Genomic DNA, 25,049 nt, shown 5'->3' with positions numbered 1-25,049 from the left:
GTGGACCGTGACTGCAGTCATCGCTGTGAGTGTGCTCAATACTCCCTCTGGGCCCTTCACACGGAGACCAGCATGCCTGCATGCCACTCCAGAATTGGGCCTTCTGACCCAATGCTGGGTCTCGGTGAGTGATTCTACCCCACAGAAACCATCCATCAATCCCCACGGAAATGAAGCGCTGAAAAATCTATGAAACAAACACTTCTGCTGCTGCCTTCTGTTTTGATTACACAAGCTCAGTCCCCTGTTAACCTAAAAGTCAAAATTTTAAATAACCAATCCCAGAGAGCGGCCGGCCACCTTCACTCATGAGTACCTAGAATGATGTGTCAATAATAAAGATGCAATGGGTAATACTGGTTTTACCAGGGGACAAAACCATAATTATAAAGCATCTCTATATTAACTAAGGTTCAGCATAATCAGTGAGCCTAAAAAAACTAGGCCACCATTGACTTAATATACACTGAGTATTCTGTGAATTAGGTGTGCCCAAAAAGCTTTATGTTGCAGTTCACGGTAATTTTAGATAAAGAGGAGCCTGTGTGGTGGAGTGAATCCTCCTAGTAAATGACAGCCTAGTGTAGCATACTTAGAGTCTAAAATAATATCATCACTTGAAAATGTTAGAAAATCATACTTGTTGTGACTTTACTCCAAGATCTCATAAAACTTCAGGAAGTGTCTACAACGTTCAGCAGAGGGTAATACTAGCAAAGTAACTTTTAAAAGAAAATGATAAAACCATAAAACCAATTAAAGCCGTAGACAACCCCTCTAATACTTTTTTAAAACGTGCGTAATTTCTGATTCTACAAAAGAAACCCCTTTCTTGTTTTCTCCCCCTCCCCCCACCCCACCTTGGGCCACTGTGTTGTAAGAAGCCACCCCACACGTTGCCATTTGCCTTCTACAAAACTGGGCCCTTCTGTTTCCATTCTGAAGCTATTACAGAAAAGTAGGAAGAAGAATGGAACCTTCTGAGCTTCAGGTGCTTCAGAGCACCATTTCCAAATTTTGCAAGGAGGTAAAGCCCACTCTGTAGAGTAATACCACCCACGGTCATTTTCTACCTCTGCAGCATCTGAACTGTACGTTCACTGACAAGTGTCCCTCGATCTACTTTGCTACGCTCTCTCCAATATTTCATGTGTTTACCTGTCCCTCTCCCGGCTCCCAGAATTGCTAGAATGCCCCAAGGAAGAGGGGTGTCCTAGAAATGTCTTGACATCCACCATAACACTGAGAACGACACCAAATACTTGGGCCCTCAACGTATGAGATAAATGTTAACTAAATCATACTCGCAAGTTTACAGAATTATGATGATTTTTATTTACCCACACAAGCTTTTTGGACTACACATGTGGATGAAGACGGTCTTGTGCCAGGGTGGGCCAGACGTTAAATATTTTAGGCACGGATGGCCAATGTGTTTGTCGCGACCACTCAACTCTGCCATTTTAGGAAGGAAAACAGCCACAGACATTAAGTCAACAGGCATGGCTGTATTCCAGTAAAACTGCATTTATAAAAATACACAGTGGCCCAGATGTTTGTTCGTTGGGACTAAGATTTGCCAAGCCTGGGTCTTGTGGAACAAGTCTTGGAACCAGCAGAAATGAGGTTAAAAAAAGAGTAGCCAAAGTGCCACTTATTAGCTGGATAATTCTGTGCAAGTGACTTAACTTTGCTTCAGTTTCCTTGATGATAAAATGCAAGACTGTGGCAGGCATGACAGAACCTACCTCATAGGATTGTTCTGAGAAGCAAGTAAATTAACAGAGGGAAAGTGCTTAGAACAGTAGCTGGCACATATTAAGTACCGTAAGTTGGCTACGAGCATTATATATGACTGATCTCATCCAACAACCAGCATCAAATATTTATATTTTGGGGGCGCCTGGGTGGCTCAGTCGGCTGAGCGTCCTACTTCGGCTCAGGTCATGATCTCACAGTTCATGAGTTCGAGCCCCGCATCGGGCTCTGCGCTGGCAGCTCAGAGCCTGGAGCCTGCTTCGGATTGTGTCTCCCTCTCTCTCTGCTCCTCCCCTGCTCACACTCTGTCTCTCTCTCAAAAATAAATAAAGATTAAAAAAATTTTAAAAAACAAATATTTACATTTTTATTTCTAGTATGCTTATGTCAAAGATATCAGACTTTACAGTGAAAGTTAGAAAGAGATTTTCTGCCCATCCCTATGTTAATGCTTATGCATGTTCGAAACAGAAATTTGTAGAGATTAATAGAGGTTTAAAGGGTTAAGTCAAATACATCACCTGTGCAATCCAAATTCAGCTTGTTGGGGACACATAGAAACTTTGGAGCTCACTGGTGGTTCTCTTAGGATTCGAGGTCTTCTACTATTATTGGTAGTCACAGGAGACCATTCTGCTATTGTTACCAAGCCCATCCTAAAGCGATCAACATTGGTTTAAGCCGAAAAGAAGGAACAGACAGCTGGGCTTCAATGTAAGAAGTACCTTTTAGAGCATTGATTCAATGAGTTAAAAGGGGGAGAGAAAGACACTATCATAATACAATTTTTTATTAAGTATAAGATAATATTACATTGGGGTGCCTGGGTGGCTGAGTCGGTTAAGTGTCCAACTTTGGCTCAGGCATGATGATCTCACAGTTCATGAGTTTGAGCCCCACATCAGGCTCTGTGCTGACAGCTCAGAGCCTGGAGCCTATTTCAGATTCTGTGTCTCTGTTTCTCTCTGCTCCTCCCCCACTCGCACTCTGTCTCTCTCTCTCTCAAAAATAAATAAACATTTAAAAAAAAATTTTTGTAAGAGATAACATTACATTGAAGTCATTCCTTCATTCCAATTTTTGGTCAAAGGAATAATCTAACATTAGGCTTTGTTATGTACCTTTCTATCAATGGTCTAAGGCAAATGTGTCTGGAGGCATCTTTGGTGTCACAGGTAGGGAGGTGGGGCAAGTCGCTAGTGGCACCTACTTGGCAGAGGTCAGGGATGCTAACTATCCTACAGTGCACAGAGAGAGCCCTGCAACAAAGAAATATGCAGTCCAAAATAGCAGTGGTGGTGAGGTTGTGCTGACTGCCTTAAACATAGGAAAAGACAGTAGCTAGAACATCAGCAGCCAGGTACCCTGGGCGTATCATTTAATTTCAGCTCTCCAATAACTCTGCAAAGCTGGTTTTCCTTTCTGTCCACTGGCTCACACACAAAAAAAGACGGCACAGAGGCTCAGATGCCTGCTCCAGGCCCCGCGGCCTCTAAGTATCAGCAGAGAACTGAACATAAGCTTGTCAGGTTTACCACCTGCCCTTCCCAGGAGTGGAAATTATTTGGCAAATGAAGACTGGTGGGTTTAACTTAAAGGAAATAAGATATCCAAAGTCCTGAACTGCTATCAAAAGCGAGTCCCTGTCTCTGTCAGGCCCAGAAGTAATTCAGACGGATAGTAGGAGAGGAGAAATCTCATCACCTTCCCACTGGTAAGGAGACTTCCGCAGAGCTGCAGCAGCGCCCTTGATCTTGACCAGCCAGCGTAAGAGGAACAGGGGTTTTATTGAGCACCTGGGAGTTTATTACACTCTGCAGCTCGTTCTCCTTTATAGGATTTTCTGCCCAAACTCAATAGCCACCAGCATTCTGGAGAGGTTAACATCATTCTTTATTTACCAAGTAAGATACACAGCCACCTGTCTCTGGTTCCCAGCATAATTAGCCGTTGTGTTTGGCAAAAGTACGTTAAGTCTCTAAGAGCCAGACTTCTAGTCCTTTCCAGTTTTAGGACTTATCCAATCCACATACAAAATTTCCACTGAAGCAGCTTCATCTGCACATTTCAACTTTTAGAAAAATAAAACCTTTCATTTATAGACATAAATACATATATGCAAGTACTGCAGGAGGCCAGACCACGTATTTTTTTGATCCCCATTTCTTACCTGTTCTAGGTCTCAAGTTCTGAATGGTGGAAAGGTAGGGGCTCACATGGTCAAGATTACTGCCCCACCAGCATCCGAGTGGCTCAGTCGGTTAAGCGTTCGACTTCGGCTCAGGGAATGATCTCGTGGTCCGTGGGTTCGAGCCCCGCGTCGGGCTCTGTGCTGACAGCTCAGAGCCTGGAGCCTGTTTCAGATTCTGTGTCTCCCTCTCTCTGACCCTCCCCCGTTCATGCTCTGTCTCTGTCTCAAAAATAAATAAACATTAAAAAAAAATTAAAAGATTACTGCCCCACCTACCACACAGTATTTTGTTTCTTCAGAATTCCACCCCCAACCACAAACGCAAAGATTCAAAACAAAACAAAAACTGACATTAAATCGGAATTTCCCCAAGAGAGTCCCCACCCAAACCAGAGTGATATTGATAACAGCACTAAGATTTATCAGAAAATTCCATTTGTCATAAGAAGAAAGAAAGAAAGAAAGACACACAAAAAAGGGTACAGACAGAAAATTCCTACTCAATATCTTCCCAATGTGCTTATTTTACCCAACCCCCCCCCACCCCGCCAACAATCATTCCTAAGTACTATGTACAGCACAAAGGGAGAACTGTTTTTATTGAATATACGGATTTGTCCTAGGTCACTTTATTGAAACCATCTTAGTGAAAGAAATAAAGAATGTGGAGGTGTTCTTGGACAGACGACAAATGAGGAGTCATGGTCCATCAGTATCCAGAACTCTGCTCAAGGCCACACCAGGGAGACCTAGGAATGGGGCTTCCTGCTGGGTAGCTGCAACATTATCTTCTTGGAAATGAGGGGTGTGACATCAGCTTGACTACAAAGAGCATGGAGAGTGGGAACTTGGTGATATTCCACTTCATACGATCCAGACAAGAAGTCAAATCCAGCATTTCACTTTCTGCATTCATCCCCAACAAACTGAAGGAACTAAATTACACAGGCTAATTCCGTCACAACAGAAAGGACCTGACCACACGTTCACATTCAGTCTCTGACCCCCACAACCAAAATTAATTCTGAGGATTTGGTAAAATACAAGCCCACCTCCCAGAGACCAGACATTTTAGGATGTTTACTATCTCCAGCTCTTACAGTAACCTTGTAAGATAGAGATGATTTATGTCCATTATAGAGAGCAGGTTACTGAGGCTCAAAAAAGATTATCATCTGCTCACAAATCACACGATGATGTTCATTCATTCACTCAACAAATATCCAAGGAAAACCTTCCATGTTCTACGACATCAGGCCTTCAGAAGGGAATGACACAGATTTGGCAAAGCCAGATTTCATAGCAAATTTAGTGGAATGCCAGTGTCCTTGCTCTTTCCAATGGTTTTGAAAACTAAGTAAGTGAGTCACAACAGACTTGAAAATTAATCAGAAGCCAATTTCCGTATTGCACATCTATGGCATCTGCTTTGCCCTCCCTTGCTCACCTGCACTCCTCCTGCCAACTGACAGTCCTGTGAAACAAGTCTCCATCAGGAAGTCTCAGTTGGGAGGTCTTTAAAAACTGCCGTTGTGGGGCACCTGAGTGGCTCAGTCGGTTGGGCGTCTGACTTCAGCTCAGGTCATGATCTCACGGTTCGTGGGCTCGAGCCCCACATCAGCAGGCTCTGTGCTGACAGCTCAGAGCCTGGAGCCCGCTTCGGATTCTGTGTGTCTCTCTCTGCCCCTCCCCCGCTCATGCTCTGTCTCTAGAAATAAAATAAACATTAAAAAAAAAAACCCTGCTATTGTAACAGATCTTCCTTATGCTTAGAAAGTACCAATTCTAACACCACCACATTACCCTTTCTGTTCCTAGAAAGACCTTTCCCAGGGTTTCCACCACTGTTAGTCCCCAAAGGGAAGGCCAAGTAGAGGAACGGGCTTAGGGCTTCAGTGATGAGTAACTGCTCCTATTGTGTTAGCTATCTATTACTGTGTAAAAAATTATCCCCTAACAATGCTACCTCTAACAACATTCATTATCTCACCATTTCTGTGGGCCAGGGATTCCAGCACAGCTGGGCCAGAAATTCTGGCAACAGGATCCCTCCTAAGGCTTCAATCAAAGTATCAGGCTATAGTCGTGTGAGTATCTGACTTGGGATGTTAGATGTACTTCCAAACTTACTCACATGAAGCTCACTCAGTTCCTCACCACTTGGGCTTCTCCCAGCGGCCGCTTGAGTGTCCTTACAACATGGTGGGTGGCTTCCCCCAGAGTGAATGACCCAAGGGAGGAAGTCTCTTCAGATACCTACTTGCTAAAGTCACTATCACTTTTCCCTTATTCTGTCCACTAGAAGTGAGTCACTGAGTCTAGCCCAGAATCAACAGAAGAATTCAGCTCCAGCTTCTGAAGAGAATATCTAAGAATCTGTGGGTATACTTAACATGACTATTACCTTACAATTCTATCCAAAACAAGAAGAAATCAGGCCTTCAGGAGAGTTCAGGCTTATTAACCACAAATCTAGACCCGGAAGGTAAATTTAGATTTTTTTTGTTTTTGTTTTTGTTTTTTCCCTCCAAGGTCTTGCCCACTGGGACCTTTTATTCACAAGGACCTTCCACAGTCCTCCATACTCTCAGTCAGGGACAGCCCCCTGACCTCCGTTTCCCACAGTCTGGGGAGGAGGGCAGGTCAGGCTTTGGTGCCTGCTCTCTACTCTCATTTTGGGGACAATCCAAGGTAACAACCCCTCTCCTCTCGCTCCAGACAAAGGCTGTCACTCCAGGGAAGGTCCTGCATCTTCTCTACAGAGGCTCCCGCATGTCCAGTGGGTGTGGCCCCAGGAACAGGTTGACTGGACAGGTGCCATTTCCTACGACCTGCTGCCCCTCTCTTGCTGGTACATCCTCTACTCCCGGATAGCTTGTTCTAATTAGGGTAGACTCATTCCTTCCACACAGGTCAGAACCCAGACTTTCCTTCAGAGGTGGCACCCTTCTGGTGCTCAAGCTCCACAAGGAGGAGATACAGGGAGTCCACCTGAGTTTAGAACGGCTCCGCCCACTTGGTACAGACCAGGTACTTGACAGAGCTGTGTGAGCCCTGAAGGTCACTCGGGATTGGTCCTCTCGCTGACACCTGGCCTACGGAATGTTCTCAGTGTACCCCACCCCTCGGGAAATTGGCAGGAACTGACTTCCCAAAGGAAGCAACAGACCCCATGTTGGGGCAGCATCCCAGACAGCTGAGGTGGATTTTAAAAGATTCCAGTCCCTCCACAGCAACCCCCGCAAAAACCCCGTCCCCCCACCCTCCTGCCGACAGACCAACCCCGCATGCGATCGAGTGACAAGGGAGGGGCTGATACCTGGAGCACCTTGCTTTGCTTGCTCTTCCAGGGCGGTGCTCCAGGGCTCCCTTAAACGCGAATGAAATGATCTGCTTACCAGATGTAGGTGAGCTACACCAAAGTGTATATGATCATAAGGAAAGAGAACCTTACGTGATGAGGCCATTGGTCCTGGTGCTTATTAAAATTTAAATTATCAATATCTGGAAAGAAACTGTAAGGGACTGGAGTTTTGTTTTCTTTTGTTTTTTGTTTTGTTGTTTTGACAGACCGGTGTTCTTAAGTCATCATTCTCTTTTCCACAATTACATTTCAAAACTAGCTAATAGGTGCTGGGATTTTATGCGTCTAGGGCTGCAATCTTTACATAAAAATATTAATATCTATGCACAAACGAGGATTTCCCCTCACTTGCTATATGGGGGAGGGGTGGAGAAGCAAGGAAGTTTAAAAAGAAAATACTTCATGCCCTGCAAAATAAAAGGGGTTGGATTTAGAAACAAAAATGAAGTAAACTTCTTTTTAATTTCTAGTGTTTCTGATATTTAAAGCATGATAAAATGTCTCAGCCAAGAAACAGTCATTCACCAAAGATGCCATAATTCCAAGAAATACTCAGTCGCATAAATGCTTACATATTCTAAACTGCCTTAGGCAGCCAGATAAATAACATATACACAGGCACAAGAAAGAGCATATAGAAACTAGGGGAAGAATAAGATATTCACCCAAGTCAAGATATGTTACTCCTCCAGCCAGAAATAACTTCTCTTTTAAAAAACAATAAAAGCAAGCCTTCATAAAAATAATAAAACTTCAGACCTGAGTAGTCTCGGCAATCAGTAAGTCCAGCCATCCCCTTTTTACAATGAGGAGGAAAATATTCAAACACATGTTTAATGAATTGTTTAAGGTTCTCTACGTCCAGTAATTAGTGTCACCATCAACATGTGTATACTGTGTTGTACGAAACAAGATGCTACTTAGAGGCTCCCCTGGATTGACCCATTTAATTCTCGTGTCAATACCATGAGCCAGGTATGACTATCGCCCCAATTTTAATGAAGAGGAAATGGGGCTCAGAGAAGCCAAATAACTTTCCCTCCCACTAGTTATATAAATTTTAGGCAATCCAGGTTCGGAGTACAGGCCATTCTATTCTATACTCTTCTGCATTCTATACTGCAGCTTACATCCTACACGCAAGGCCTGTCTTGGAGAGCGCGTGGGCAGGCTTTGGGTTAGATCTACCTCTCAGTCAAAAAAAGAAACTCAACACACGCCACTTACTACCCCTGCACTGCCTTCAGAAATCACAATGAACTTCCCACCTGCACTAAAATCCCCGAAACAATCCTGTCGGGCAGGTTCACACTGATCTACTTCATGTTTCCAGAATTTCATTCTTTCTCATGCTATGCTCATGGTATCTGCCATACCCATGCTGTGCCCTCTATACACCAATTGACTCTTATTGTAAAAATCCATTCAATTCTTTCAAGTGAACTACTTATTTTTAAACGAAATTTTACATTACATATCCAGGAATGAAAAATGGTGTCATTTGCTTTAGGTAAATAGGCTACTGAAAATAAGTCGATCGCGACGCTTTCCCAGGGAGCCCTGACACGACTTCAGAATCCTTCTCAACACAGTAATCCAAGCAGTCTCAACCCATTAATCACCCAGGACACTCAAAATTAAATCTGCTGGCCATATTACACTGAATTGAATCCACTTTGGGACAGAGGTAGAACTTGACACTCAAGGTTTAAAAAAAAAAAAGGTTTTTTTAGGGGGTAGCAGATGCTCAAAATCAGAATCCAGACTCCCATTTTTTAGCTCGCCTTCCTGCTGCATCCTACTGCCTGGAGAAACTATCTGCAAAGGCGTTTTCACTTAAAGAAGCATACATAGTACCGTGAAACCATCTTCCTCTCCAATGAAGCAGAATGCAGTCCGTCAAGAGCTACCGAAAATTGAACTAGAAAATACTGAGCTGAACGGCACTGTTTGGACTTGCACAATCATAGCCTTTGTCGATGAAAGCAAACATACATTTTATATGCCTCTATGAAGCCCTGAGAACATCTAATCAAACTGACAGCTGTGGAGCTAAAAAATAAAACAACCAGCATCCTGTCTTTGATGTTCACCAGGCCATGGCTCAGAACCCTTAAGAGCAGGGATCAGACAGTCTTTAAGGCTGCAGGAGCCCCAGGGTACCCCTGCCAGGCCTTGGGCACCATCAGAGAAAGGGGAGCAAGGACCAGGACGGGGGCAGGGAAAACACAGCCGAGCTCATGATCCCAAGTAGAAGGCTGTCGGCGGCAATTCGCAAAGACATCTTCCAAGGCAGGCCACGGGAACAAGTGTTTCATTCTTGGTCTGAAAACAGACTCAAAAGTTAAGTGCCAAGGGCATGATGGGCAGAATCCATGATGTCTACAACATACACTGAGCTCTTAATTGGAGATGATCTTTTCCTGGCTGCGGCAAAGAAATACAGGCCACAGAGCACAGGAAAATGACCATGAGACTCACTCTACTGAACAGACTCTAGTAAACTCACCCTTTCATTCTACAAATATTTCATCTATTAGGTTCTGGCTGCTGGAATAGAGCAATGGAAAAAAAAAAAAAAATCAAATACCTGACTCTCAAAGTAGCATCCTAGTTGGGGAAATCCACAACAAAACAAACCTTCACCTCAGTGAGAAGTGATAAAAAGAAAACAGAATTTGAAAGCACAAGTGTGATGGGGGGGTGGGGCAGGGGACGAAGTTAGACATTTGACTCATATTTTGGAGATGGAGGAATGAGCTCAAATTGTCATCAGACTTTGCCAAGGCCACACAGAACGGTTCCCGGCCGTAGAGCCAACCAAGCTCTTAGTCATGATGACACGCTGCCCTCCTCTAACCCTGTGTCTTGAGGTCTGGAGAGCTCACCTAGTGACTCTCCTGGAACACCCCCTCAGAGGGACATCTGGATTCACAAAGTCCAGCTGCAGTGTGACCAGCCCCAAACACAGAGGCATTGGTATCCGCTTAGTCCAGGCTAAACAGTCCTATTCTGGCAGCTTTTGCAGCCCCTAACATTTAGTTAGGTCCTCTTCCCCTCCCGTCCTGGAGCCTGGAGCTCTTGCATTTGCCAAACGTCTTCTTCAAAGAGCTGTCTGCCCATGGGGTCGGTACCCAGCGTGCGTGCCCAGGCAAGTAGAGTAACCACCCTCACAGCACCAACAGCTGTGGGGCCCGGCCAAGCAGACCCCAGCTGCTCAGCTGCCCACTTCTTAACACGCGAAGCAGAAGCCCCTTCCTTCCTCGCTGAGGCTTGCTCCCCATCACCTAAGGACAGAGAGGAGTGCACAGTGCTCAAGAGCCACGTGAACAGCACTCTTTGAGAAGGAAAACCCAAATGCTCGCAGTGAATAACTGCTTTAAAGCCTCCTGTACTCATTTCATGTGTAGTCATTTGATTTCATTTTGAGCTAAGAAAGGCAGAGGGCTGGGAAACAGCACAAACAACACTAGGGCACAATGAATCCCAAGAAAACAAACTAAAGATACATATACAATGAGGTAGCTGCAAGTATGTAAGCTTCAGGAGGGCAGGGATGTTTTGTTCACTGTTCTAGGCTGGGTGCCTGAAGCATAGAGTGGGTTGTAAATAAGATCTGGGGAATAAATAAAAACATCGCTTAAAATAGCAAAAGAAAAAAAAAGGCACAGATTAAACGCTATGAAACCAGAAACAGAGCAAAAAAACACAGGAAAGTGTCTTCAATATTCGAGAATTGTGAACATGACCCAGCCCAGCCATCTCCTATCTTTTGAAACCATCAGCCAGCTCTTAATTATTCACATGTAAACTGGGGACTATGCAAGCGTTTCAATTCTACCTTTGCTAATCACTGAGACTAGGCCAGTTCTGTATCTGTGTCTTAAGGATGCTCAGGAAACACAAACTCAAAAGAAAGGAAAACCTTTCAGGAAACAAATGACATCAACAGTTAAAAGAGTGAAACAGCCAAACTGCGTAAGCGCGTATTAGCACATATCAACCTGAATATGCCTTTAAGAAAAACTGAGTATAACTGACATTCCTTCTTGACTAAGATGTTTCAATAATAATATTCATTTAATCTGTTTTTAAACACCTGCTACATGCTAGTCATTGCTCTAGGAACATGTAATACAGGCATACCTCAGAGATATGGTGGGTTCAGTTCCCAACCACTGCAGTAAAGCAAAAACCACAATGAAGTGAACCAAATTAATGTTTTGGTTACCCAGGGTATTAGTTATTAGTGTATTAGTTTACACTAATATTGTAGTGTCTTAAGTGGGCAATAACATATGTCTCAAGGAACAATGTATATACACCTTATTTTAAAAATACTTCATGTGGGGGCACCTGAGTGGCTCGGTCAGTTAGGCGTCCGACTTCAGCTCAGGTCATGATCTCACGGTTCATGAGTTCGAGCCCCACGTCAGGCTCTGACAGCTCAGAGTCTGGAGCCCACTTTGGATTCTGTGTCTCCCTCTGTCTGCCCCTCGGCTGCTTGCACTCTGTCTCTCACATGGTCTCAAAAATAAATAAACATTAAAAAAAATTTTTTTAAATACTTCACGCTAAAAAGTGCTAACCATCATCTGAACTTTCTGCGAGTTGTACATCTTTTTGCTGGTGGCGGGTCTTGCTTGATATTGATGCCTGCTGAGGCATCGGGTGGTGGTTGCAAAAGATTGGGGTGGCTGGGGCAGTCTCTTAAAATAAGACAACAATGACTTAATTAATGGACTCTTCCCTTCATGAACGATTTCCCTGTAGCATGTGGTGCCGTTGGGAAGCATTGTACCCACAGAACTTCTTTCAAAACTAGAGTCAATCCTCTCAAACCCTGCCGCTGCTTTATTAACTAGGTTTATGTAATATTCTAAATCCTTTGTGTCATTTCAACAATCATCACAGCATCACCGTGCACTATGTTGTTACAGAGATGGCTTCCTCCCTTAAATGTTACGAGCCAAACTCCGCTAGCTTCCAACCTCTGTTGTGCAGCTTCCCCATCTCTCTCAGCCTTCACAGAATTGAAGAGTTAGGGCCCGGCTGTGGATCAGGCTTTAGCTTGTGAAAGGAATGTTGTGGCTGGTTTGATCTTCTATCCAAACCACTAAAACCTTCTCTGTATCAGCGATACGGCTGCTCTGCCTTCTTACCTTTTGTGTGCTCCCTGGAGAAGCACCTTTAATGTCCTTCAAGAACTTTTCCTCTGCATTCACAGCTTGGCTGTTTGGTACAAGTTTGTAACCTATCTCGGCTTTCGACAGGCCTTGCTCACGAAACGAAACGTAATCCTTTCTAGCTTTTGATTTAAAATGAGACACATGCAAATGGTTTCTTCCACTTGAACACCTGGAGGCCACTGTGGTGTTATTAATTGTGGGGTTAAGGGCCGAATTTCAATCGTGTTATGTCTCAGGGAGTAGGAAGGCCCGGGGAGAAGGAAAGAGATGGGGGAACAGCCTTATGGTGAAGCAGTGGAACATCTTACACGGGCGTGGCTCGTGGTGCCCCCAAAACAACTACAATAGTAACATCAGAGATCATTGACTACAGATGGTAGCTACACTTGTGAGCATCACATAATACACAGGCTTGCTGAATAATTAGATCGTACACCTGAAACTGATAGAACATTATGTGTCAACTACTTTTAAAAACAACCACTGATCGGGGCGCCTGGGTGGTGCAGTCAGTTAAGCATCCGACTTCAGCCAGGTCACGATCTCGCGGTCCGTGAGTTCCAGCCCCGAGTCGGGCTCTGGGCTGATGGCTCGGAGCCTGGAGCCTGTTTCCGATTCTGTGTCTCCCTCTCTCTGCCCCTCCCCCGTTCATGCTCTGTCTGTCTCTCTCTGTCCCAAAAATAAATAAAAAACGTTGAAAAAAAAAAAAATTAAAAAAGAAAAAAAACAACCACTGATCACGGATCACCGTAACAGATACAATAACGAAAAAGTCTGAAATATGACAAGAATCACCAGCGCGTGACATAGAGACCCAAAGTGAACAAATGTTGCTGCAAAACATGGCCCCCATAGGCTTGCTGGATGCAGGGTTGCCACACAACTTCAACTGCAACAACACAGTATCCGCCAAGTGCAATAAAATGAAGCACCATACAATGAGCTGTGCCTGTGTCAGAACGAATGAAAGTGATGCAGCCCTCGTCAATCTTACCTTAATCCAGAGTAAGGGAAGATCATGAACAGGTCAACAAATACACGAAAGGTGTAACTTGCAAATGTGGCTGACTGCTGGCAAGATAATCATCGGTGATGAAATAAAGAGAAGCAGGGGAAGGACAGGATACTTATTTCTATCACTGAGAGGCAGCGCTGAGCACATGTGCAACTCTGGACAGACGTGACATGGGACTCAGAGGCTCCACCACCCCACCTGCAGGACTCACTAGGCAGGTAGAGACCCTTCTGCCCCACATCTCAGCAAGCTGGTAACAAGGCACAGACCAACCCTTCTTTGCATGGCCAGGCAAATTCCAGGCCATGTGCAAGAGCCCAGGATAGAATGGTCAAGAGACCAGAAAGACCTTAGAAATGTACATTCACCTCAAACTGGAACCTCCAAACAAATGAAGCAAAAACTGACAGAATTCCACCTACATCTATCACCTGAGCATACCATTAAAAACTTGAGAATGCGTGTCAAGTTATTTGGCAAATGGGAGGTATACAATAGGTGCTTAGAAAGTGATTCAAAAGGCTGTCGAATAGGAGCAGCCTCCATTCTCTTGAGTAAGCACCACCCCACCCCCAGACTCTATGCCAAATGCTGCCCACACATCTGATCTACTTCTATCAATGACTCTGAGGTACAAGAGTAAACTGAGGCCCAAAGAGATTAAGTAATAATTCACCAAGGTCAAATATTCAGGAAAGGTGCGAAATCTCATACCCCTTTAGTGCCTCTCCTATGCCGAACTGGGTTTCCCACGAGGCCAGCCACAAAAACCAGCACAAGAAAGATAGCATTCAGTCAACACTTTGTGTAACATTAAATTCCTTAATTAGCTTTACATGTTCCTTGACAGTTCCCCCAGTTAACAAAGCACACACATGCTGTTTCTAGTGTATTCTGGCTCACAGTGATTTTGCTAGAAAACTGGGAGCAGTCTGAGCCAAGGATAATTCTAATCTCACAGGCAAGCCGATTTAGGATTTCTACATTGGGAAGAGGTTGTCCAGATGAGCAAAGAAGGTTGGAGGGGGAGCCAACACATTTGAGACCACAGCAGGGCACAATGAATCCCAACAAGACAAAGCAAAGATATATATACAACGACTCAGCTGTAAGTGATCTGCTGGACTGTCAGAACCATGAGGACAGGGCTCTGTTTGGTTCATTTGTTTTACCCCAGGGACCTCAAACAGGAATGCTTGGGGCACAGCACATTATAAATAAATACTTGGGGAATAAATCAAAGCATTTTTTGGAACAGGAAAAATAAATAAAAACCTAAAACAAATTAAATGTCCAACATCAGAATTATACAAAGATAGATATTATTCCATTAATTGAAGATTACTATTGCAGCTGCTAAAAAGGATGGATGAGGACTAGCAGAAAAGGTGTCCATTTTGAACCATGCTGGAGAAGGGGAATGAAAAACATGGGAAATGTTCACGATATACAGGGAAACAGCAAAACATCATGGACAGCAGATCTATCCCTATAAGTATACTATGTCTTTCCTATACGTGAGATGTATAGATTAAAAAACTACGAGAACAAAGAACAAAATATCAAGTCAGCATTATCTCTGGATTGTGAGATGATTTTTTAAATGTTCTTTCCTGTTTTGCTGATAAGCACTTTTTAAAAATTGCCCTTCCTCTATCTTATATGTATTTATAAAATGTTCTACAATACAAATTTGTTGCTTGACATAATTTCTACCTTCATGACGTTGGTGGCTGTACTGTAAATCTCCTCTCCTCTGACAGGAAGATTCTGCACCTGCCAAAACGGGCTTCTGAACTTTTACCCAGTGACAAATAGTCGGCAGTTACTTTAGAAGAATGGCTCTCAAATGGGGGGAATTGGCCCCCAGAGGACATGAGGCAATGTCTGAAGAACTTCTGGTTGTCTCATCTTGGCAGGGGCGGGGTGCTAGTGCCGTTCATTCCCACAATGCACAAGACAGCCCCCCACAACAAAGAATTATTTGGCCCCAAACATCCATAGCGCTGAGGTTGAAAAACCCTGCTTCAAAGTACTAGGATAGGGGCACCTGGGTGGCTCGGTCGGCTCAGGTCATGATCTCACGGTTCGTGGGTTCGAGCTCCGCGTCGGGCTCTGTGCTGACACAGAGCCTGAAGCCTACTTCGGATTGTGTGTATGTCTCTCTCTCTGTCCCTCCCCAGCTCTCGCTCTGTCTCTCTCAAAAATAAACATTAAAAAAAAATGTAAGTATTAGGATAAAAACCAGGGTGCCTGGTTGACTCAGTCAGTTAAGCATCCGACTCTTGATTTCAGCTCAGGTCATGGTCTCATGGCTGGTGGGATGGAGCTCCCGGCTGTCAGCGCAGAGCCGGCTTGGGATTCTCTCTCCCTCTCTCTCTGCCCCTCCCCCACCTCTCCAAATAAACAATTTAAACATTTTAGAAATAAATAAAACATTAGGATAAAAATCATACTGTGGGGAGCCTGAATGCTTATCCTAAACACAAACAAGAGGAGAAAAAACTTATTAACCTTATTTAAAATGTTTTGTACCAGAGGAACAAATTTCCAGAAGGGCAGAGATGGGGAACACTTGTTCCTCTGAGGATCCCTTCATCCTAGCAGTGTTCATGGCACAGAGAGGTGGCTTAGCCAGTGTGCCATCCATCAGGGAACACAGAGCTGCACTGTGGAAGAAATTCCGACTGCAAAGTCAGATGCAGACAGACTTAGAGATCAGCTCTGCCAACAGCTAACATACTAAACATACTGTGCATCTCCAAAGTGAGGATTACAAGGCCATACTTAATTCTTGTATGACTTCCACTGGCCAAAGCGTATGACACTTTTAACACTGCCCAAGATACACAAGAGCCAAAGGGGTGGCTTGCAAGAGGTGACCTGACCTGCTACGTATGACGTACATACCCAAAAACTTCCATCATGTTTGTGCATGGAAACTGCCTAGCTTCAAGCTCAATGCCAATGAAACCAGGAAAGGCAGTTCCCGTATGAACCAGTTACCATCTCCTGGAGAAAGCTGTGTCCCCCGAACTAAGCCTAACCCCCCAGCCTCATCAGGTTTGTTCAGGACACCCTATTACTGACCAACTGGTAACTACGTGAACACGGAAAAAAATCGCAGGTACCATCTACACCAATAATTTGTGTGAATGTTCTAAAGAAAGATTCACAATAGAACAAAACAGAAACAACCTTTTAAAAATAAAAACCCAAAGGGGGCAAGATTGCTACCTCTGATGAGCCTGGAAGTCAGTTCGTAAGAACTTAATCAACTAAACCCTACCAAGACACCAGATGGTCTGTTAAGTATTTTGGGATTTTTATCTTATAGCCAACACACCCATCTGGTAGCATATAGAAGTTATATTTTTCCTTTAAAAAATACTGAGAAAGACTGTCCAAATACACCGGTGTAATTGAGGTTGATGAATAGGGTTCTAAAAGTGTAGGTAGTGAGGAAAGAAATATAAACACACACACAGATAAATGTATAATTTATCTGAGCCATTAGAGTCAGCAGAATCATATAAACTTTTTACTAGACAACCCCACAGCAAAAAATATAGGTTCAAGTTGCTGAATCATTGTTCAGATGTAAATAGGATTCCTAAAACTTTTATTGGTCGTTAAAATTCATTTATAACATAACGTAAACAAGAAAAGCGGGCCATAAAGCCAAATCCTGGTGAAAGCCCCCTCCAAATGCATACATCTGACAAAAGAGCTCATTTGCAATTCAAGAGTTAAAAGAACACAAAACGGCCGAAAATGGTTGCATTAATAAACTAAAATAAAACTTGACTGTGTTTGATGATGGAATGTTTATTTAATTTGATCAAATGTTCACACCAGTACTCAGAAACATTCATTCCACAGTAGAGAACACACACGGGCTCAAACACAAAACTTCCTTACTCAGTCATCACCCAGAGTGAGGTCCCACAGTTCTCCTCGTGAAAACAGCAGACGCATCCAATGGCTGGATAACAGTGCATCCTATTAAGTCAGGTGCCAAATATCCTTTCTCCTGGCCAGGGCTCCATCATTCATGAGCTCTTTTCTGGCTGCTTCTCAGCAGTTTTGTGCAGAGCTCTCCACTCTGCGCTTCGAACATGAGTCTCATTCCACAAAAATCTTGTATTACACATTCCCGCTAATGTTCCCGGGAACGTGGCAATGGCCCGTTCCGTAAGACTTTGCTGGCATTCAACGTTTTCGGGATTCCGGTATATGTAGCCTCCACCCTTGGCTGCCTTGGTTCAGTTTTGAAACTCTTAGGCATCAAACGATCATTTCCTGACAGCAGCACAGAGCTGTGCTTTTCACACTGGCACCACGCCATCACGGCATTTCTACAGGGAAAACCAAAATGACCAGGCATGGCAACCCGTGGTGTCTAAAGGTTTTATTTTTCCTTTTCAGAAGAAAAGAAAAGAGAATTAAGGACAAAGAGAAATCAGGGGGAAAAAAGAAAAAAGAAAGAAAGAAAGATGTCCCTGATTAGGGTTAGTAGATTGGGACCTCCCGGCTACCATTTGTATTTTTTACAGCCTGCTTTTGGCAAGACAGAACATGGCGTGCTGGCTAAAATAACGGGCTTAGGGACATAAGCAGAGACCAAACCTCAAACTCAGGCTCGGCCAATTATAAGCCCTATCACCAAGCACGTGATCTTAAGTAAAACATTGTCAGTTTGCTTATGTGTAAAATAGGGCAATGGACTTCGGAGAGCAGTCAAGATACAAAGAGCCTTGCACTACACTTAACACAATAACCTAGTTGTTACTCTGATTGAGCCCAAAGTTTCCACTAGGCTTTTTTTCACTTGGGTAGTAAACTCACATGTGGCTGCTTCAGGGTATCACTACACTATATTAAATCTGTATGCGTTTCTTAGCTTGTGGGCTTGCGGAGACAATTCAAGGAAAAGACATCTTCTATTTTCTCATGTAAATAAATAATTGCTTCAACAAAGATCAGAGTCTTTAAAGTGGAGAGTCGCTACCCAACCCACACACCGCCACCATTACTCTTCTTCCTATTTGGAGTTTGAAATACACAAGGAACACATGAAAACATTCTCTTGGGAAACATTCAAGCAATATGCCATTATTCTTGCAATACAGGGTAACAGAACCTAATAGAACATTTTCTATCCCCTCTCTTTGAAAGAAGTGTATTCCAGATGGCTGTGAAATGAGTGTGTCGTGAGTATGTGTTTCTGCAGAAAAGCCTAGGAGGTGCAGGCATTCCCTTGGTACGTTAGCCTAGGGTCACCCCAATAAACACCCTGCAGTCAGCCACTGGCACAAAAGGAAATGCTTTTTGTGTCAGAACAGAAGAATTTAGATACTTCAAGATGTATGTTCTAGGAGAAAACTTCTCTATACCACAAAAGTATATTAGAGTAGTTCATTATTTCCTTGGATACTCTCTCTTGCCACCCAGTTTTCTTCCTCCTTGTGGTGAATGTGTGTACCCTGATAGGCGGCAGGCTAAGTGTCTTACAGATGGATCCTTAGAGCCAAGGCCTGTGCCTGGAATACATTGAGGCATTCAAGGAAGAAAAGGATGGATTCCTTAATGGTTAGGCTCTGTTAAGCCCAGCTACGATTCCACTGTGAGGGCTTGGTTAAGGAACAAATTTGCATGGTAATGAACCGACAGCTACACAAATGTGTTGGGTTATTTGAATCTCAGAAAGCCTTCATCTCCACACTCTGCAAAAGTTTCCTTCACCACTTGCACTTTTAGAATATTCCCGGGTGACCAATGCCACAGGATCCATTTAGTCAAACATTAAGCCCTCACTTACCATGAAGTTGTGGAAACTCTTGGGCTTCAGGTATATCAAAAGCCAAGAGGGCAAATACAAGCCAAAGCAGTAGAAGATTCATGATGGGTGCAAGACAGTGCTTGCAGAAGGGCAGGCTGTGATAGGCTTCAAAAACGCCATCATCAGAACTGAAATACTTCGTAAGGTAACATCCCAACGTTGAGCGCGTGAAACATTCAGTAGTGTTTTAGAAAAGCCATCTAGTGTGGTGGTTAACAGCACTAGCTCCAAAGACAGAATTCGCATTGTGGGATCTGCCTCTTAATGTCCTGGGTGAACCTGAACAATTACACTGTGACTCAGTTTCCCTCGCTACAGAAATTGTGGTATGGGCCTTCCCTTGAGGAGTTGTTATGCAGATTAAATAAGATACTATGCGCATGGTGCTTAGTATAATATCAGGCATGTCAGACAGCTGCAATTATTGTTTTAGTAACATTAACGCAGATAATGGTTTGAAAAAGAACAAAATGAAAGATGGGGGCAGCTGGGTAGCTCAACCCGTTAAGTGTCTGACTCGACTCTTGATTTCAGCTGAGGTCATGATCTCACGGTCGTGAGACTGAGCCCCGCATGGGGCTCCATGGGGATCCTGCTTGGGATTCTCTCTCTCTCCCTCCCTCTCTCTCTCTGACTCTGTCTGCCCCTCCCTGGCTCTCTCTCTCTCTCTCAAAATAAATAAACTTAAAAAAAAAAAGAAAGATAACCAAGAACGCTTCCAACACTAGCAATCCATGCTGTCGTGCACCCAGTTAAGGAAAATAGTTGGTTGGCTTCCTATAAAACTAAGCATGCACTTACCACACGACCGAGCAAGTACACTCTTGGGTGTTTATCTCAGAGAAATGAAAACTTAGATTCACTCAAAAACCTGTACATGAACATTCATAGCAGCCAGAAGAACCCAGAAGTCCTTTAACAGATAAACTGTGTAACAAACCAGACTACATCCATCCCGCGGAATACGACTTAGCAACAAAAAGGGACCAACAACTTGGATGGGTCCGGGGAATTCTGTTGAGTGAAGAAAGCCAACCCCAAACGGTTATATACTGTGTAATTCCATTCATATAATATTCTTGAAATGACCGTGAATTAATGGTAGCCAGGGGTTAGGGGTGGGCTCAATGTAGCTAATAAAGGGGTAGCACATGGCATCATCTTCTTTAGATTCATGTAACCACTACCACAGTAAAGATGCAGGACTGTTCTAGTACCAGAATCTAAACATATGATAAAAATGCACAGAGGGGGGCCTGGGTGGCTCAGTCGGTTAAGCGTCTGACTTCGGCTCAGGTCACGAACCCACGGTTCATGAGTTTGAGCCCTGTGTCAGGCTCTGTGCTCACAGCTCAGAGCCTGGAGCCTGCTTTGGATTCTGTGTCTCCCTCTCTCTCTGTTCCTCCCCTCCTTGCGCTCTGTCTCTCTATATGTCTGTCTCAAAAATAAATAAAGAATAAAAAAATGTTTCTTTTTTACATGCACAGAAATACACACATAAGCATACCACGTACACAATTGAGTGTGTGCAAAACTGGTGAGATCTGAACACAGTCTATGAATGTGACAATGCCAATCTCCTAATTTTGATATCATACTACAGTTACACAGAAGGAACCACTGGAGGAGACTGAGTAAGGGGTACACAGGAACCCTGGGAGGAGGGGGCAGGGAGTTTCAAATGGAAGTACTTCTGAATGGGCAGAAGAGTTTTAGACGAAGAGTATAAGTTCAATTAAGAATTAAATGATCTACTGCAGAGAAGGAGTGAGTCATATTTCACCTGGAAAGAGCTGCTATCTCTTTGGAGGTAGGAACAGCCCCTATTTGTGTCTAAATAAAGAAGGTGGGATTTTACAGCCACTCCACAGTAAATTAGGACTAAGGAGTCTCCAAGTAGGAATGAGCATCTTAGAGGCAAGAAAAATAAACCAACTCTGCCCAATGTAAGAAAAAGAAGTTACAGCAAGTAAGAGGTAGATGAGCCCCAGGACCACCAGGGAGGCTAGACCGGGAACTGGCAAACTATATCCAAATCCATATACCATCCACGGCTGCTTTCGCTACAACGGCGGAGTTGAGTAGTTCCAAATAAGACTGTATATCCCCCAGGGCCTGAAATATTTACTATCAAAAAAAAAAAAAAAAAAAAGTGCCAACCTCTGGGCTAGATAACCAAGCTCAGGAGCCAAGCCAGTTAAGGCAAGAGAGGTCCTCCAACCACCACTGCCGCCTGTCAACAGGATGTTTTAGCCACTGCCCAAATGGCTTTCCCTCTGTCCCTGTGTCTTCGCAATATGAGCAACAAACAGATCCAAAGTCCGAGGCAGATGTATGTAACTAGTGGCATCCAGGTCAATGCCCCTGTATTAGCTGCAAGGGAAGCTGGAAACCCGAACATCAGACAGACCTTTCTTCCACTACGACTCAGAGCCGACAAGGCCCAAAGCAGAAAGGGATTTCAGACAGCAGACAGCAGAACACACAGGATGGGAGTGCTATGTGTAGTGTGGACAAAGCCGTCAACCACAGCCCAACTGGGTAGTTTTTACTTTCTGTGGTTCAACCCAAACACGGGGTTTTCTGCCAATTTGACCAATAAGAGGTGTTAATCGCTGTGAATATTTGCTAAACCCAGGCTTCCATTTGTTGACTTTCATCTTCAGTTTGCCCTTATATCACTGAAAGTATACTTTTACCCCTGGTCTAGACATGCTTTGATTTTTTTTAAATGCTCTTAGTTGGGTAGGAGGAAAAGTAAGAACCAAAGCTTGGGAGTCTCTTCAGTTGTGTGCATTTATGAAGCTAATTTTAAAAGACAAAGCAAACCAGGCAACCCTAATATTCTAACAACTCCCTAGCAGCAAATGGGTTCTGTCAATCATAGGGCAACACCTTCTCTCATTGTATTGACTTTAAGACAAATGAGTATCTTGCCTTTCCAAAGTAGGAGGCAAAACTTCTAGCAATCTAACGCGGACACGTAATGAAAGATAAAATGAAGAGAGGGTAGTATTTTCAATGATTATCACATTAAAAACAGCACCTTTAGGGGTGATCGGGTGGCTCAGTCAGTTAAGCTCTCTACTTCGGCTCGGATCATGATCTCATGGTTTGTGAGTTCGAGCCCCGTATCAGACTCTCTGCTGTCAGCACAGAACCTGCTTTGGATCCTGTCTCCCTCTCTCTCTCTCTGCCCCTCTCCCGCTCACACGCACACGCTTTCTCTCTGTCTCAAAAATAAACATTAAAAAAATAGCTCCTTTCGGGGCAACTGGGTGTCTCAGTCACGTAAGCGTCCAACTCTTGATTTCAGCTCAAGTCGTATCTCACAGTCATGAGATGGAGCACGGAGCTAGGCTCCACACTGGGCACAGAGCCTGCTTGAGATTCTCTCTCCCTCTCCTTCTGCCCCTCCCCCACTTGTGCACAAGCACACACACATTCCCGCTCTCTTGCTTTAAAAAAAAAAAAAAATAGTTCCTTTAACTCGATAAGGTTCCATAAATGTTAGATTTCGTGGAACGTATTCCTAGCATGTGGACTTGCATCCAGGATTTCTAACGCAAAGCTTCCTTCCAGTTAATAAAAGCCAGACAATTACCAGTTGGAATGGAGGTGGAACGACTGATGGGATTTGGGGAGGCAAGTGTGAGGCGAACATCCTTAGGGCTGAAACTAAATCCTGCAAGAGCCAAGTTCAAGGCCCTTCAAAACTAGAGGCATCTCCCCAACTACACCAAAAACCCACGCACTCCTGAATTCCCTGCAACATTGTTTAGTTCTTCCCCGCGATGACTCTTAGTTCTTGCTCATCTCCTCACCGTTGAAACACTAGGGTTGCGTATTGGCTATCCCCTCTTTGCAAATGGAGCTCCCACTTACCAGAAGCCACATCAATTTCATCGGGAAGGTTTCACGCCGCACATAAAAATAAAACCAAGGCTTGCGGGAGATGACGTTGGAAAGCTAGAGCTCAAAAGTTTACTTCGGCACCTCTGCCAAAAACGATTTTCCAGGTCTGAACAGAGGCCTGACACAGTAGATGACACCTCTTTATCAGCTCCAAGAACTCCAGGGGACGTAATTAGCACCCAATTAGTTATTAATAACTTAATATTCACACATCTGCTCGAACTCTGTAGGTGCGCAGTATAATTTAAACATGAGCGTGATCATCCCCTGCTAGGGTAGGTGCCATATACATAATGGATTGGATTCCGCAGAGCCCGATAAGGGGAAAAACTGGAAGCCTCATCTGTTCCTTTCTGTAGGGTGTAAACGGGTCAACTCAAACCAAAGGGTATCCCAGTCCATCTGGAAGAGTTGAATAAAACCTATCATACAACCAAACTGACAGTGTAACAAGCATTAGCCGACTATATGCAATCATCGCGCTAGCTCAGATGCCTTAAAATGCCTCTAAAAGAGCTAGCATATCAGTAATTATTATTTATTAAGCCATTATTACACACCAGGCACTGCTCTGATCACTGTAAACATATCTATTACTTCACTTTTATTTCATTTACCCCTCACAGCCACCCTGTGAGATTACTGCCCACCATTTTACAAATGGGAAAATGGAGGCACAAGTTCACATCACCTGCCAAAGATCACAAAACTACGTGTGGCATGGCTATGATGCAAATTCAGTCCTGTCGGCATGACAAAACCTTTGCTTTTAACCACCAAGCTAGAGTTAATCACTTTCCTCCAAGGCCTGTACCAAAAACCCTCCACATCATTGGGATTACACAAGGCTAAGAGGGGGTCCTAAGCACTTCCGTTTGCTGCCTTCACAGAAGGCCTAGGTGGAGTCTCGTTTTCATGAGCACTGTGAAATCAGATGAGCGACTTCACCTCGAGCTTTTAAAATCTGACTCATATTTCTTTTATCTATAGGCACAAAAAGACCTTTCCTACCACTCCCTCATTTACCCACCTCCAACACCAAACATCTCACTCTTTAGTTACCAAAGTCCCCTCATCCAGAGACAAGAAATAGATAAACTCCCGTATGGAATTCAGAAACACGATGCAATTTCATGCCCATCGTTTCAAGGATGGTCCAGTCTCTCGCTGCCAGGGTGAGGACGAGAAAAATAGGACGGAGATACGGGAGGGGACCTCTGATCACAAAATAGATGTTTCTACAAGGTCTCTGAACAACCCTAGCTGCTGACTACACCCAAGCTACCCAACACAAGCATTTTAAAACACTAGTGAGGGCAGGATTATGTTCTTCCCCCAAATCTGCCTGGAATGTCTATATTGCACAGTCTGGAGCTACTGCCTTTCCAACGCTCTACCGTGCTTATCAAGGAAATTTCCCCTTCAGACTAATTAATGTCAAAGTACAGTGCAGGCCTCACTGTTTTTAGTTTGGTGAAATGCTGAATATTCATGTTATTTCACAGACACCACAAGGCCACACCTAACTAATAAGTATGGTATCTTCCTTCCAAGCTCCATTGAGAATAGGGTATCTTTCAAAGATCAAGGGAACAACAGGCAGGTGTGAATACCCATGGACATCTTGACACGTTTATGAAACAGGAAGGTTATCGAAAATATGGGGCTTACTATTCTGAAAGAAAGCTAAGAACATTTCATAAGCAAAGTGTGCAAGCAAAAGCTATCCAAAACACTAGGGACAAATACTGCCTGAGATTTCCGAGGAATTTATT

At 43.8% G+C, this 25,049-nt stretch overlaps 1 protein-coding gene across 3 annotated transcripts in view; it reads right to left on the bottom strand.

The window, feature by feature from the left end:
- The window catches only part of PTPRG (protein tyrosine phosphatase receptor type G), a 709,519-nt gene that overhangs the window by 607,039 nt on the left and 77,431 nt on the right, over window positions 1–25,049 (bottom strand). The gene's annotated exons all lie outside the window — the stretch shown is intronic.

The sequence above is a fragment of the Panthera uncia genome, chromosome A2 (genome assembly GCF_023721935.1).
Source record: "Panthera uncia isolate 11264 chromosome A2, Puncia_PCG_1.0, whole genome shotgun sequence".
Taxonomy (NCBI): domain Eukaryota; kingdom Metazoa; phylum Chordata; class Mammalia; order Carnivora; family Felidae; genus Panthera; species Panthera uncia.
This window is presented reverse-complemented; position numbering and strand designations above follow the sequence as displayed.